At 49.4% G+C, this 16,686-nt stretch overlaps 1 long non-coding RNA gene across 1 annotated transcript; it reads right to left on the bottom strand.

Moving 5' to 3' along the window:
• Window positions 1–2,648: 2,648 nt before the first annotated feature.
• Window positions 2,649–9,032, bottom strand: LOC121023719 (uncharacterized). Its single transcript, XR_005787486.1, has 2 exons — window positions 4,444–9,032; window positions 2,649–3,590 (listed from the first exon to the last, which is right to left on the bottom strand). It is a non-coding gene; the product is annotated as an uncharacterized LOC121023719 (long non-coding RNA).
• Between the last annotated feature and the right edge of the window lie 7,654 nt (window positions 9,033–16,686).

Here is a 16,686-nt window from a genome sequence, read left to right as displayed (position 1 = left end):
TAAAAAAAAAAAAAAAAAAAAAGAGAATTCCCAGATGTGGCAGCAGAGCATTAAACCAAATGTGGGACCCTCCCGAGTGTGGGGACAGGTTGCACATCCTTCAGGGTGGCTGTGTTCAGTCATTCGCAGCTAAAGTCATAGCGTCCCTTTGCATGAAGCCAGCGCTGGGCCAGGACCATGCTGTTGGTCGCCCTTCTCTTGACTTGGGCCTCTCAGCTGCTGCATTTCCCCTCAATGGATCTATAGTACGATTTTGTAATTTTTTATGTTTATTTATTTATTTATTTTTGAGGCAGAGTGTGAGCAGGAGAGGGTCAGACACACACACACACACACACACACACACACACACACACAATCTGAAGCAGGCTCCAGGCTCTGAGCTGTCAGCACCGAGCCCGACATGGGGCTCGAACTCACGAACCGCAAGAACCTGACCTGAGCCGAAGTCGGACACTTAATGGACGGAGCCATCCAGGAGCCCCATCTGAATGGATCTACATTATTGATGAGGGAGCGTGGGGCAAGCTAAGGGGCAAAGCACAAGCTAGCAGCCCCCTACCCAACCCCCAGGCGGAATATGGGTGATATTCCTCGGACACTCCCGGCTACCCAAGAACAAAGGGGAGGTGTTTACGTGCTTACCACGGTAATATGGGAAACTAAGGCAAATGAAAAACTAAATTCCCTTACTGCCGGCAGCCCCCTGACAAGTCCTTGAAACCGGCAGAGTGACCTCCCTCTAGGAGCTCAGCTGCCACAAGGATGACACTTTGCTGGGGGCAAAAGAGAACCTTAGCTCAACATTATCCCAACCTCAAGGACCCTGTAAGTTTACTTCCTTTATCTCCACTGCCCCAAGATACGTGCAGGCAATCATACCCCCGAGGTTATGGCCCTGATATACATCTGAAGAGTCTCATGACTGGGGTTTTATTAACCAGTAATAAGTGGTGTTTCCCTAGCAACAGCTAGCCCCTAAACCTTGCTTCCAAAATACCTCGGAGACTTACTCGATCCCTGACCACCTCCCAACCTGAGGGTATATAATTAGTTACCTGTCAGCTCTTCCTGCCCATGGGTCCTGTCCCCGTGCTTGAATAAAACCACCTTTTTGTACCAAAGACGTCTTCAAGAATTCTTTCTTGGACATCAGCTCTGGACCCCATGAACCGACCACCCCCCAAAAAACTTCATCATTGTAACCCTTACTAAATCCTTCTGAGACCAGCTGCTGCTGGTCTATGAGAGGCAGGTGGTTAGGCTGGCAACAGCCCTGGCTGGGGAACCAGGAGACCCGTCTAGGATTATACGACAACGGACCTCGGGTTGCCCTTGAGCGAGGGCTTGCTAACGAGAGAAATGGTCCTGGGACCCGGGAGCCAATAACAACGGTAGCACTATTTAAGATATTTTCGAGGGTATTTTCTTTTGTTATCTTCTCTTGCGCAGAACTGCTCTGGAAATTTCCATCTAGAAGGAGTAGGAAATGACCCAGAAAAGTCATATTCTTCAAACATTCATTACCTTGTTCATTAAAAGTAATCAGCACCCATTAGGAAAGGTGCCCCCTTGAAGATGAAGGAGACTGGATGCCCCGGGCTTCTTGAGCCATTGGACTCCAAAACCCATGGCGTGCTTGAAGACAGCTGGAGAGGATGTATCTGGAAGAGTGCAATGGCAGAAATGTTCTAGATCTGTGCTCTCCTATACAGTAGGCACATATGGCTACTAAGCACTTGGATTGTGGCTAGTGAAACCGAGGGACTGAATTTTGTCTTATTTATTTATTTTTAAAGTTTATTTATTTATTTGTTTTTATTTTTTAAATAACTAAAAAACTTTTTTTACCCTTTATTTATTTTTGAGACAGACAGAGACAGAGCGTGAACGGGGGAGGGTCAGAGAGAGGGAGACACAGAATCCAAAACAGGCTCCAGGCTCTGAGCTGTCAGCACAGAGCCCGACGTGGGGCTCGAACTCACGGACTGCGAGATCACGACCCGAGCCGAAGTTGGACGCTTAACCGACTAAGCCACCCAGGCGCCCCTAAATAATGTTTTTAATGGTTGTTTTTGAGAGAGATAGAGGCATAGGGAGAGTGGGGGAGGGGCAGAGAGAGAGGGAGATAGAGAATCCCAAGCAGGCTCCATGCTGCCAGCGCAGAGCCCAACACGGGACTTGAACTCACGAAACCAGGGAGATCATGACCTGAGTGGAAACCAAGAGTCAGCCGCTTAACTGACTGAGCCACCCAGGAGCCCCTCATCCTTTCCTGATTATGCTGTTAGGCTGTGTTGTAGAAACAACCCTAAGACAGGGTGATGACGGTACCGTGGCCCGTGTTATCCACCAAGAGGTCAGCTTGGATTTAGCAATTTTATGACATGCTTTTCTATGTCTTGTCTAATGCTGGCATTTGTAGCCATTCCCACATAATATGGGGGTTAGGGTTTAAACACAGCCAACAGTCTTGTACAATCTCCGTGTGAGATGAATTTAGCCAAGCATACAGAGAATCTACTACATTTAGCCAATGCGTCTCAGGGGAGAATGGGTTCTGGATATGACCTGTAGTTGGTAATTCTGACTTTGTGGGGGCATCCGATCGCAGGGTAGGTTGGGAAGGGACGGTCGGAAAGAGCGGGGGGTGTAAAATCATGTCCTTGTTTGGCTCTACCGGATTGAATGGAGTTTTTTTTTTTTTTTTAACCCTTTGTATAGTAAAGGAAATGCCTTTGTCAACTCTTGGAGCGGACATCCTGAGACCCCAAGCGTATCCAGTGTCCCAGGAAGAGGAAAAGGTACGGGAACTAGAAACCTTTTTTAAACATATTTTTGTTGGGTTGCATTTTCCTTGGGTCTTACATTTGGGATCTGGAGTTCTAAGGAGGGTGGTTAAGAAGGGTCATGGCCCTGTCCCGCCAGCCAGGGAGCCAGCGTTTCATAACCCCATTTTGCACAATGGTATTGGCCTTTTCCTTCGCATTCGACGTTTCTATTTGCAGGGCAACTGTATAACCCTGGTATGTCAGCCAATTTTTGTTCTTGATCCCTGTGTCCACATCCATACGTAACCATATAGGGGTTTTTGGGGACCAGAGGAGCAAAGCCCGTTGGCTGTTTATAATTAGTAATTAAAGTCCCCCATGAGTCCCCCACCAAGTCGCATAAATCAAACAAAAAACAAGGCACAAGGAAGAGGTATTAGATGCTATCACCTACCCTGTGACAGTGTCCCTGAGTTCCCCTTGGTATGGCCAAAAAGATAGGGGATGCAATTCTGTACAGTCCTCCACGCTTACCATTATACAAACCCAGACAATTATTATTATTATGCCTGCATGAGTCTTAGCTTTAAAGGATCCTCTGGGTGCCTTCGGACTTTCCATTGTGTTCGTTATCTGGTTCCGTATCAGTCTGGGGTGTTCCCACCTTCACACAGTTTTTCTTGACCTGAGAATGATGAATCCAGGTTCGGACACTGTCTATCTTCACAGCCACGGGTGTAGTCAGGATCACAGTGTGCAGTCCTTTCCGGCGTGGCTCCAGGGTTTTAGGCTCGTGCCTCTTGACCCAGACTAAGTCTCCTGGTTGAAGGGGGTGGGGAAGAACAGGAGGATGAGTGAAGGCTTCTCTCAAGGGCCTGGTTATTTCCTTCTGTACATGTTGCAGGGCCACGAGTGAAGCCAGCAACTGGTCCTGTTCCAACTGTTCCATTATGTTGTTGTCTCCTAGCCTCGGCAGGATAGGTGGAGGTCTGCCAAATAAAATTTCATAAGGGGAAAATCCCTTGACAAATGGAGTAAAACACACTCGCAAAAGGGCAAGAGGCAGGACATCGACCCAATTTTTGCCCGTCTCAAGGGACAATTTGGTTAAGGTCTCTTTTAGGGTCCGATTTATCCTTTCCACCTGACCCGAGCTACGGGGTCTATATGCACAATGTAATTTCCAATCTACTCCCAATGCCCGGGCTAGACCCCGGGATACCTGCGCCTTGAAGGCCGGGCCATTGTCCGATCCTATGCTCAGAGGCAGCCAGAATCCAGGAATTATCTCATTTAATAATTTCTTAACTGTCGCCTGAGCCGTTTCTGATTTAGTGACGAAAGGCTCGACCCACCCGGAGAAGGTGTCTACAAAAACAAGCAGGGATTTGTATCCGTATTCCCCTGGTTTAATTTCAGTGAAATCTACTTCCCCCAACCGGCCTGGCTCAGTTCCTCTATCTCTTTTAGCTTCCGAAAGCTTCTTATTTGCACCCTGATTTACTTGGGCACAACGTACACATCTTTCAACCACCTCTTCAATCTCTTCTCCCAGCCCTTGCGCCCTGAACTTTTTCCGCACTAAGCGCCATCCTCGTTTTCCCCAGATGAGTCCCTTGGTGGAGCTGACCCACCATGCGCCGCCCGAGTGCCGCGGGTAGGAGTATCTTACCTTCAGGATCCTGAAACCACTTTTGTCCCGGCATCTTCCTTCCCCCCTTTTCTGGAAACCCACTCCAAATCTTTAGGAGTGCAACTGGGCTAGATCGGTAGCTGCAAGGCACTTTCACTTTTAGTTAGGGCAGCTTCTCGGGCTGCTGCATCAGCCAGGCGGTTTCCGACTGCCTCTAGGGAGTCGCCTTTTTGATGTCCCCGGCAGTGAATGATCGAATGATCGCCAGTTTTGCAGGTTCCCAGACGGTTGCCAGAAGGTCTAAAATTTTAGCTTTGTTTTTGACGGCCTTGCCTTCCGTCGTGAGGAGGCTGCGCTCTTGATAAATGGATCCGTGCACATGGGTGGGGGCAAAAGCATAGCGGCGGTCCGTATAAATATTAACTGCCTTGTTTCTTTCGAGTTTTAGGGCTTTTGTTAGCGCGATGAGCTCTGCGCGCTGGGCTGAAGTTCCCCGGGGGGAAGGGTCTGTTGCCATAGAACCTCGCGGTCTGTCATCGCTGCAGCGCAGGCACGCCTTTGCCCTTGAAACACACAACCACTGCCTCCTGAAAACATGCTGATATCAGGGTCCTGTTGATATCAGGGTCCTGTAAGGGAACGTCCGTAAGATCGGAGCGGAGGGACGAGATCATCGCCAAGGTTTCTGGGCAAGAGTGCAGAGGGGGACCTTGTCCTTTGGGCAGCAAGGTGGCTGGGTTTAAGGCCGCGGGGGCACAAAGACGTATTCGGGGCCGGTCGAGTAGCAATGCTTGATATTGGGTAATCCGAGCATTTGACAGCCATCGCTCTGGGGGAGCCCTCAGTAAAGCCTCCACTTCATGGGGCCCCGTGACAGACAATGCCTGCCCCAAGGTTAGTTTGCGGCTTTAACTAGGAGCGCGGTGGCAGCAATTTGTCGAATGCGTGGGGGCCACCCGGAAGCAACTGGGTCCAGCTGTTTGGATAAATAGGCCACCGGTTGGTGCCAAGTTCCCAGGCGCTGAGTCAGAACTCCTTTGGCTACCCCCCCCCCCTTTTTCGGCTACAAACAAATGGAATGGCTTGGTGGGATCTGGCAGGGCCCAGGCCGGTGGGGTCGTGAGAGCATCTCGTAAGGCCTGGAAGGCTTTAGTTTGAGTCTCCCCCCATGTGAAGGACTCCGGAGGCCCCTTGAGAGCGGCATACAAAGGGGCTGCCTGTTCAGCAAAGCCAGGTATCCATAGTCTGCAGTGGCCTGCCGCCCCAAGGAACTCGCGGACTTGTTTGCAAGTTCTAGGCTGAGGAATATCGAGTATAGCCCGAATTCTTTGTTCACCGAGATAGCGCTTACCTTATTTAAGGTTGTCACCTAAATAGGTCACCGCAGCACGACAGATCTGCGCTTTTCTGGGTGACACTCGGTACCCCAGTTTTCGCAGAAGACTCAAGAGTCCTTCGGTGGCACTTCAGGCATCCTAAATGAGAGGGGGCAGCCAACAAGATCTCATCAACATATTGCAATAGAGTTACCTGCGGGTTGGAGATTCGAAATGGCTCTAAATCCTGGTGCAGGGCCTCATTAAAAAGAGTAGAATTTTTAAATCCCTGGGGGAGTCGCGTCCAGGTGAGCTGTCCGGCTTTTCCCTCTTCAGGATCAGTCCATCCAAATGCAAATAGTGGCTGGCTTTGTGGGGCCAGCGGGATGGCAAAGAAGGCATCTTTTAAGTCCAGAACTGTATATAATACACCTGAGAAGGGGGAAGCAAACTAAGAGAGTATGAGGGTTGGGTACAGTGGGATGAATGTCCATTACCCTGGCGTTTACTGCTCTTAGGTCCTGAACTGGCCGGAAATCGGATGAGTTAGGCTTCCGGACAGGGAGAAGCGGAATGTTCCATGGCGACTTGCATGGGATCAAAATGCCGGAGTCGCGCAAACACTTGATGTGAACGGCGATTCCCCGCCTAGCCTCCCGGGACGTGGGATATTAGTCTTACCCGAAGCACGGATGCCTTAAGTTCCACTATTATCGGAGCTTGATGAATCGCCAGCCCCGGGTGGATTGGTCTCAGCTCATACCTGGGGGAAGCCCGCCTGGAGGCTTTTGAGGAGGGGATCGACTGCATGGACACTTTCATTAGGCACCAGAGCGAGCAGGTCCTCTCCCCCAAGTGGCACAGTCACCATTACGGTTGTCGGGCCATCCTGGCTGACTTTAATATGCGTAACCCCTTTAGTGAATTTCAAAGAAGCCGTTGGTTAATGTAGTAGGTCTCTACCTAGTAATCCAGGGCAGGGGCATTCAGGCATGATTGGGAAAGAACGTGTGATAGTTTTACGGCCGAAATCTACTTGTCGTTCAGTGGTCCATTTACAAGTCTGGGACCCAGTCGCTCCTTGCACCAGCGTTGCTCCTCGCCTGGTGGGACCAGGATCTTGTTTTAGAGCTGAAAAGGCTGCCCCAATGTCCACCAAGAAAGTCTTAGGCTGGCCCCCTATATTAACAGTAACCAAAGGCTCAGAAGGGGCCACTGAGCCGTGGTCCCGTCAGTCGGAATCAACTTTCATTATCGACGCCAGGGGTGGCCGAGTTTTGCGTTGGGCTAAGTTGGGGCAATCCTTCTTCCAGTGTCCCTCTTGTTTGCAATATGCACATTGGTTTTTTCCTAGTGGCGCTCTAACCCTTTGTCTGTCTTTTTTCTTTTGCCCAGACCAGAATTCTTTGGGCGTTTGGGGTCCTCTTCCCTCTCGGGCATCCAGGACGGGCGTTACCACCCTAGTCAATTTTTGTGTCTGTCTTTCTTCCTGAGAATCCCTACTGTTAAAAAGGTTTTGGGCTATTTCAACTAACTCAGATAAATTTTTTCCTTTCAACCCATCAAAGTTTTATAACTTTTTCCGAATGTCTGGGGCTGCCTGTGAGACAAAGGCCAGATTTAATGCCCTTCTGTTTTCAGGTGCCTCAGGGCCTACAGGGGTAATGGTGCGGTACGCCTCCATGAGCCTTTCTAAGAAGACCGAGGGGCTTTCCTCGGTCCCCTGAATGACTTCTGTTACCTTAGACATGTTTGTGGGCCGGCAGGCGGCCGCTCGGAGACCTCCCAGTAGAGTCTGGTGAAATAGGGTCAATGATCGCCTACCGTGAGGAGTGTTTGGGTCCCAATTTTCAGGAAAAGACTTCCTCGACTACAGCGGGATCCTCAGTGGGTTGCCCGTTTGGTCCCATCACTAATTTCTGAGCCTCGTGACGGATCTTATCTCGCTCCTCAGTGGTGAAGAGAACTTGCAACAGCTGCTGGCAGTCATCCCAGGTTGGCTGATGGGTCACAAATATAGTTTCAAGGAGAGAAATTAATGCTTGGGGTTTCTCTGAGAACGAGGGGTTTCGAAGCTTCCAATTGTAAAGGTCGCTAGTGGAGAAGGGTACATAAGTCATAAAGGGTCGGACATCACCCTGCAGGGGTGGCCTTGGACGAAGGGGTCGGGCAGCGGGAGGGGGATGGAAGGGAGTCCCTGACCAGGTGTGAGACGGGCTCAGGGGAGTGTCCCGACTCGGGCTTGCCTCCTGATCTGAAGCATCTTGACCCATATTCTTTGGGCGAGAACTATAGGGCGGCGAGTGGTTAAGTTTCTTTTTCTTCCTCCGGTGCAGATGATAGAGGGGGTGGCTGCTTAGTCCCATCAAGATTCTTATTCTGAGCTCCAAATGGGCGGCCTTTGAGCAGCAAAGCCTGTACTTTAGGGAGGCGAGGGCGAAGGGGAAGGAGAAGTTTTAACCAATCTGGAGGGTTTTCAATGAGGGTTCTCCACACTCCAATGTATGGGATTTGGTCTTCGTGCCTAGAAAACACAATATCATGAACCTTATATACCAAAGTAAGGTCAAAGGTCCCCTGTGGAGGCCATTCGACCTGAAAGCTGGTCCATTCCACCTCGCAGAGAGTTCGAAGGACTGGCTTCTTAACGTGGAGGCCAAACACTGAGGCAGCTTTTTTATAGTCCTGGAAATGGGTTAGTATGAGACTCAGAGGGGTGGGGGTGCTCTGATTTTGACCCATGACAAAGATAGGCAGAACTGACAAGGACGCACAGACAGTCAACAGGAAGAAGACAATTAAGACACGAAGAAAACACAAGTTCGAGATCTCAAGGCCAGTAGGCCGTGGCAGCCACCTGAAAATAGGATCCCTCTTGACAAAAACCAAACCAAATGGGGCCCACCGGCGTCCCGGTAGGATCCCTGACTCTGGGTCTATAGCCGCGTCCAGCAGACCCTCCTGAGTCATTCAAATGGCGTGCTCCAAGAATTCCTTACCTCTCCCAATCCCAAGCCTCCTCCCAGGGGTCGGCGGAGCAGTCCGAGGAAAGGGCCCTGTTTCAGACCTTTCACTTTCCCGGCCAATGCACTGAATGTTGCATCCACACGACTCCTGAAACAGAATGCTATGGGCACCAGTGACAGTCACAACAAAGTTTATTGCAATGAGAGGCAAGGCCGACCGATCGGGACCAACACTCTTGATCAGAGTGTGGCCTCGAACAGCCAGGGTACAGAGTTTTTATGGCCGATCACATCGTTTTATCATCACCTGGGAACAGAACAGAGAAACAGTTCCCAGATGAGTTAGAAACAGTTGCTGAATGAGGTGATTATTTTAGACTTTCTGCCGCTAAGTTGCAACCAGTGGATCTCCTTGACCTTGCCTCTGATGCTCTTTTCTTTGAACTTTTGTTTCCTTAGTTGGTGAAGCCTGATTTACAAGAGTATGAAGCGTAGTGTACAAGAGTAAAGCAAGACTGTTATCTCCTGACCTTCAGTGTCAGAACAAAGCTGTTATTTTTCAAGCTACAGTGTCAACACAAAGCTGTTATCTCTCAAGCTACACATTAGCCCTACACTACAATTTAACCCTTACAGTTGGACCAGGTGTGGGAAAGGAGATGAGGCAATCAGACACGTCTGAACGTCTTACACACTTGGAAAACTGTTTGGCAGAATCTGGGGCCACTCTGTGATCCTACACGCCCACCCCTGGGCATACACCCAGCACAAATGGTAGACACAGCCACCCAAATACTTGTACAAGAATGTTCATGACCATGATGTTCATAATAGCCCCAACCTGGAGACAGCACAGACGTATTTCAGGAGGAGAATGGATATATACACTGTGGTACATTCGTACAATGGAATGCTTTGCAGCACTGAGAAAGAACCAACTCCCAAAGCATGTATCACCATGGATGAGTCCTAAAAACCTGTAATGGGTGCAAAAAAATCCCAACACACGGAAGAGCACATACCGTACGATTCCACTGGCGTCAAATTCAAACATAAGCAGAACCAACTGATGATGATAGAGGTCTGAATGGCGGTTATAGCGGGGATCCAGTAATGACGTAGAGGGCTGCGAGGGAGACTGCTGGGGTCCCGGAAATCATCTGTATCTGGATCTGGTGTTTACGTGTGTAAAACTTACTCAGCTGCGCACTTAAATTTTGAGCATTTAATGGAGTTAAGTTATATCTTGATTAAAGTAAAACAAACCAACCAAAAAAATCACCAGAAGGCTCAGCACTTGGCTCTGGCTTTGCCTCCCCTCAGAAACGATCGACGAGTCAACACTCTACTCGTACACCCACCCATCCAGGCAGGGCTCGGTGTCCGGACTCAAGAAGGAGGAGTCGCTGAGGTTTACGATCTGCCAGGGGGGCTCGGAGGACCTCAGGCATCACTCAGGCTTCTGGTCCTTGTCCAGCGGGATGAAGACTCTCAGCCGGTCCCCATCCCCTTTGAACTTTTGTTTCTTTAGTTGGTGAAGCCTGATTTACAAGAATATGAAGCGTAATGTACAAGAGTAAAGCAAGACTGTTATCTCTTGATCTTCAGTGTCAGAACAAAGCTGTTATTTTTCAAGCTACAGTGTCAACACAAAGCTGTCCCATTCTGGACAGGGGACCCATTGGTCCAGTTGGCTGGCCAGCAGTGATGCTCTGGGGTCATGGCTGTGAAGGTCTTCGGGAGGTTGTTACAGGAGGCCAGGATGGTAGGGAAGAGTATAAACATGGTTCGGACGACTTGGAATTTCCCCATGGCCCCAGCAGCGTGGAGAAGTTCCGGGAAACCCATCGCGTCTCTCTCCGCTGCAGGTGTTCACAGAACACACACTCATGGCCTATTTTATGCACTCTCTTTACTCCTGCTTCTAGTGGATTCTTGGGGAAGAGCTTCCAGGCATTTGTCCAGCGCCATGATACAATCACATCTTATTTGCTCTCCATCAGGAAATAAGGTGTTTCTACATAAGAGTATTTCTTCAGGGAATAAACTTTTCATGTGACCATTTAAATGGAAGCCTTCCCGATAAGTTCCCTGAATCTTTTTTTTTTTTTTTAATGTTTATTCATTTTTGAGACAGAGAGAGACAGAGCATGAACGGGGGAGAGTCAGAGAGAGAGGGAGACACAGACTCCGAAGCAGGCTCCAGGCTCCGAGCTGTCAGCACAGAGCCTGACGCCGGGCTCGAACTCACAAGCCGAGAGATCTTGACCTGAGCTGAAGTCAGACGCTTAACCGACTGAGCCACCCAGGCACCCCTAAGTTCCCTGAATCTTAATTGTGTAAGTCAGTTGTCGATATCTATCAAAGACCTGCAGACCCGTCACCCCTCCGGGCTCAGGGGTTTCATTTCCGTTGTGTGTGGGAGGACAAAAAGTGATGAATCCTCTGAGACAGCCTTGGTTAAAGTGAGAGGTGAAACCGTAGGCCACGATCAAACTCGCCCGGGAGACAGTGCCAGGCCAAGGTCAAGCCTGACTGATGTAGCTGCTACAGACACAACGAGCCCCGTTAGATGTAAGGGTGATTACTCACATAGACAGAAGGGGAATCAGTGAAAGGTGCCAGTTTCCTGGGGTCCCGGTCGCTCGTACCAAAAAGGACGACCTCGAAACCAAAGGGGCCAATGGGCCGCAAGGTGAGTTGCGGGCTGCCTGACAGGCGAGAAGCCCGCGCCAGCCCCTGGCTGAGTGTTTTGTATCCGGCAGCTCTCCTGAGGAGGCAGGTTGGAGGCCTTGGGCCACATCAGAGCATGAAAGTGACAAGAAAGTCTCATGGTGCCTCAGGGTCGGAAAGTGAGCGAATGACAGATGACCTCGTTGAGGCTCCCATAGTCCTCCCACCCTCTGGTGGCTCGGGCGACCACAGCTTCCTGCCCAGACTTGGAGGAGCTGTGGTTCAAGCCTCCGCCTGCGTGGCCTGTGGGGACATGTGCAGTGTCACCAGGACGCCATGGGGGAACACCTTCCCCTAAAACTCTGCCCCGTATCTTTCACCTGCAGCTAAGGCGGCCCCATCAGATACCGACATTAATCGTACGGATAGGGAGGGGCTTGAACTAAGTATTCTTTCAGTGTTTAAAATTGTGATTTCAAAAAAATTGTGGTAAAATTGTTTTTTTAATTAAAAAACATTTTTTTAGTGTTTATTTACTTTTGAGAGAGAGAGACAGAGAGAGAGTGCGAGCAGGGGAGAGGCAGAGAGCGGGTGGGGGAGACACAGAATCCGAAGCAGGCTCCGGGCTCTGAGCCGTCAGCACAGAGCCCAACCCGGGGCTTGAACCCACGAACCGCGAGATCATGACCTAAGCCAAAGTCGAATGCTTAACCAACGGAGCCAGCCAGCCGCCCCTTGTCTCTATGATTTTGACTGCTCTAAGCACCTCATATAAATGGAGTAATACAGGCTTATTTTTTATTTTATTGTGTCAGGCTTGTTTCACTTAGCATAACGTCCTTGTGGTTCGCCCATGCTGTAGCCCGTTCAGAATTTCCTTCCTTTTAAGGTTGAATAATATGCCATTGGATGTAATATACCACATTTTGTTTATCCAGTCATCAATCAACGGACAGGTGGTTTCCTTCCACGTTTTAGCTCTTCTGGATAATGCTGCCAATAAACACAGATGTACACGTATCTCTTGGATTTCCTGCTTTCAGTGCTTTGGGGGTACATACCCCAGAGTGGAATTGTGGGATCATTAGGTAATTCTGTTTTGATTTTTCAGAGGAGCCGCCATGCCGGGAGCCAAGCTATCCAACCAGCCTGATGTCAGGGCCCAGGCGGGGAACGGATCGGGACCACATGGTGGCCCAGCGACAGTGAAGCTTCTTGTACTCCTGCTGTCATGTAATTTGGCCTTAGCGTTGGTCGGGGAGGCCCCCCTACCAGTGAAAGTACCTGGGGATTTGCCGGTTGGAGAATTGCCCACGACGGGGCCCCCCCGGGAAAAGAACCACTGAGGAAAGAAATAAATGTGCGGCCCTACATCCAGCCCTTGCCACCCCCTCTAAAGACTCCTCTACCTAAAGGAAGGACAGCCCCATATATTTCCCAGCCAAGGAGGGGGACAAACGGGTTCGAAATCCCCACTCCGGCAACAAAGGAATGTATCTATGGATACAAGTTACTCCAACCCCTAGGCCCCCTTGGCCCACAGGAGGCATTCCAGATGATGACCGGACCTGGGGGTTAAGGTACAGAATGGTTCATTAGTTCCTAAGTATACATTGTCTCTCTGGGAGCACATAAGGCGTGGGTCCCCAGGGCCCTCTTGGCTCCCTCCCAGCACCCCAGACCAAAGCGAATACTTTTGTTCCTGGTACCGCCAATGGCACAAAGGAACAATTAAGGAGTCATGTCCTTGTAAACATTCCACTTGAGGTGTTGAGAGCTTGATGACCTTGAAAGGGCAGGAGGGAATGTTCCAAGAAAATAACTCTGTTGTTCCTTTATGGGTGATCACACAAAGGAACTTTTTTAGAAACAGGTAATGCCGAGAAACATAGAGAACGCCCGCTACAAGGAATTTGCTAACAAATATAACGCCACGCTCGCCACGATAAAACGGCCAGTCTAACACTCTGCTGTTGTCTGTGTCCGTCTGTCATCTTCGCCGACGCCGTTCATCCTTCGGGAACCCCTGGACCTGCTGGGGCTGGACCTCGGCAAGTGGCGCCCAAAGGGACCCAAAGGTAAGCAACTAAGAAAGTAAGCAATTGAGAGTATTCGGGAAGGCTAGGACTCCCCCTGGGGTGCTGCAGACCCCCCTGCAGAGGATAAGCAGGTAAGCGAAGGGTGGACAGTTCAGAACAGAAGTTGAGAAGTCACGGGCCCTATTGAGTCTAAAGAGAGAAGACTCTTTATTGAAGTGCCATTGCGCATGCTAGGAAAAAGAGGGATTAAAGTCACCAACAGCCGGTTGGCTAGATTCCTGCATTTTGTTCAGGAATGTTGTCCGTGGTTTCCTGAGGAAGGTACGGTAAATTTGCAGACATGGAATAGAGCGGGAGATCAGCTTAGAGAATATTATACTCTCCATGGACCAGAAAAGGTACCTGTCGATGCCTTTGCTCTTTTTTGGAATTTAATCAAAGATGCTTTAGAACCCGAACAAGAGGTGGAGAAACTTCCCCAGCGAGAGAATTTTTCTTTAGGAGAAGGCACTCCTCGGCTTTCTCCTGCTAAGTCTCAGGCGATGCTGGCTTCGGCCCCGCCTGATGACGATAAGCTTACACCCGAGGAGGAACAGAATTTGGAGGATGCTGCAGCCAAGTATCATGATGAGGGAAGCCCTATAGGGGTTTGTGCAGCTCAGCTAAACAGTAAAGAGCCTGCGAAGCCTTTTCGGGCTCCCCCTGGTCCTTTACACCGTGATAAATTGTTTAGACGTCTGCCAGCTCGTCCCCCTCCTCCCATGACCTTGGCACCACAAAAGGTCCATGGATCCTCAGGTTTTTCAGCTGCGTTAAGACAGGCAGAACTTGCAGGGATGTTGACTTTGCTCACTGTTTTCCTGTCATGTATGGAGGAGAATTTGATGAGGAGGTCACTTGGGAACCTCCGCCATATAAAATACTCAAGGAACAAAAGGCTGCACGTCAGGACTATGGTCCTGTTGCTCCCTATACATAGACTCTTTTGGACACACTGCTTAACCGATGGATGACACCTTATGATTGGGTGCAAGTGGCCAAGGTCTGCTTGTCTGGTGGCGATCATCTACCTTGGAAGGCGGAATATGAAGAATTGGCTAAAAAAGCAGGCTTCCATAAAAAGAAAGCCTAACGATGCTCCTATGACTATAGAAATGTTGTTAGGGAAAGGAGAATATGATACTGCCCGGAGTCAGATGTATTTACACAAGGATGTCCTTGCAGAAGTAAATTCCTGTGCAGTCAATGCTTGGAAGTCCTTGCCGGTCACCACTGGAAAAGCAACAGCCCCAGGAAGTGTGAGACAAAAGGCAGACGAGCCTTTTGAGGATTTTGTCTCTCGCCGCATGGTGGCAGTGAAGAGTCATAACAGGTGAGGACCCAGCCAATACCTGCCTACCCTTCAAAAGCTTTTAAAAAGCAATTGTGTGACACCTTCAACGTTAAACATACGACAGGAATTCCTTATAATCCTCAGGGACAAGCTATTGTAGAGAGAGCACATCAGACTTTAAAACATCAAATTACCAACCTGCAAGAAAGAGAGCTCAAATATAGTTCCCCTCATCATATTTTAAGCCATGCCATGTTTGTTATTAATAATCTCAATATGGGGGCTCCTGGGTGGCGCAGTCGGTTAAGCGTCCGACTTCAGCCAGGTCACGATCTCGCGGTCTGGAAGTTCGAGCCCCGCGTCGGGCTCTGGGCTGATGGCTCGGAGCCTGGAGCCTGTTTCCGATTCTGTGTCTCCCTCTCTCTCTGCCCCTCCCCCGTTCATGCTCTGTCTCTCTCTGTCCCAAAAATAAATAAATTAAAAAAAGTTGAAAAAAAAATTAAAAAAAAAAAAATCTCAATATGGATACTGTGGGCATGTCTGCCATGCAGCGTCACCGGAACCCTGATCTTGAGGCTCCTAAACCATTGGTACAATGGAAGGATCTTCCTACAGGAACGTGGAAAGGGCCTGATGTCTTATTGACCTGTGAGAGAGGATACGCTTGTGTTCTTCCACAGGATTCAGATCTACCTTTGTGGATTCCAGACAGATTCATCGGACTTGTCCAACCCACCGCCTCCTCTGCCTTACCACTTGCTGACTCAAACAAGAGACATCTTCCGGAGGAGCACCTAAGAGAACCCCCGACACATCACATGAGAAAGCTTCGCCTTCAGGACAACTGGCAGCCGCTGAGACTGACACCGGCGCCGCGGCGGGGACCGACCCAGACGACTCGAGAAAGCAGTCCACCAACTTGGGGCCAACTGAAGAAGCTGACCAAAGAAGCCGAAGGTGTGGTTCTCAACCAAGGAGTTCAGTTTCTCCTTCTACTCTCTTTGTTGCTATGCTTGCTTGCTATCTTGGCGTGTCAGGTAAATGGTGTTGAACAGGTTACTTCCTATTGGGCTTATTTACCTAACCCTCCTTCTTTTCAACCGGTAACTTAGGAAAATGAGGTTATCCCAGTTTACACGAACATTCCTCTTTGGATGGGAGGAAGTCAGTCTCCTATTCAATTGGGACAGGCTGTTAATACAAAGAACTTCTCCTTTGTTTTTTTTTTTTTTTTTTAATTTTTTTTTTCAACGTTTTTATTTATTTTTGGGACAGAGAGAGACAGAGCATGAACGGGGGAGGGGCAGAGAGAGAGGGAGACACAGAATCAGAAACAGGCTCCAGGCTCCGAGCCATCAGCCCAGAGCCTGACGCGGGGCTCGAACTCACGGACCGCGAGATCGTGACCTGGCTGATGTCGGACGCTTAACCGACTGCGCCACCCAGGCGCCCCAAGAACTTCTCCTTTGATGGAGTCTCAAGTTCTGTTGCTGTCTGCTTTCTTATCCCCAATTCTACGGAGGATGAGGCTCCCTCCATTGATGGTTGTGCTCCAACTTCTTATAAAGGGTTGTTGACAGGTTCTCCTAATGATGCAGAGGTAAACAAAACACTCCTATGGTCTCTAATCTTGCTTCTACCTGGAGACTCTTCTCCTAGAATGTCTACTCCTGAAGATCACTCTAAAGCCTTTCCTGTTTGTGCCACGTCTCCTCCAGAGAGGGATGACGCTACTGAGGAATGGGTCTTTGTGAGCCCCAAGCTAGGCTTCCCAAAGTGGAGGCACTGTGCTTATAAAAATGAGATTCGTATTGCTATTCCTGGAACAAATTTGACCTTAACTGATAAAAGGTGTGCAGATCCTTCTGTAGATTATAGACTTGTCTTAGGATCAGCTCATGTTAGATACTCTTGGAAAAATGAATATATCCCCACCCCATGCCAGTTAATAGATG

The sequence above is a fragment of the Herpailurus yagouaroundi genome, unplaced genomic scaffold (genome assembly GCF_014898765.1).
Source record: "Herpailurus yagouaroundi ecotype Mexico unplaced genomic scaffold, PumYag 569, whole genome shotgun sequence".
NCBI lineage: Eukaryota > Metazoa > Chordata > Mammalia > Carnivora > Felidae > Herpailurus > Herpailurus yagouaroundi.
Note: the sequence above shows the minus strand (reverse complement) of the source record. Positions and strands in the feature narration are given on the sequence as shown.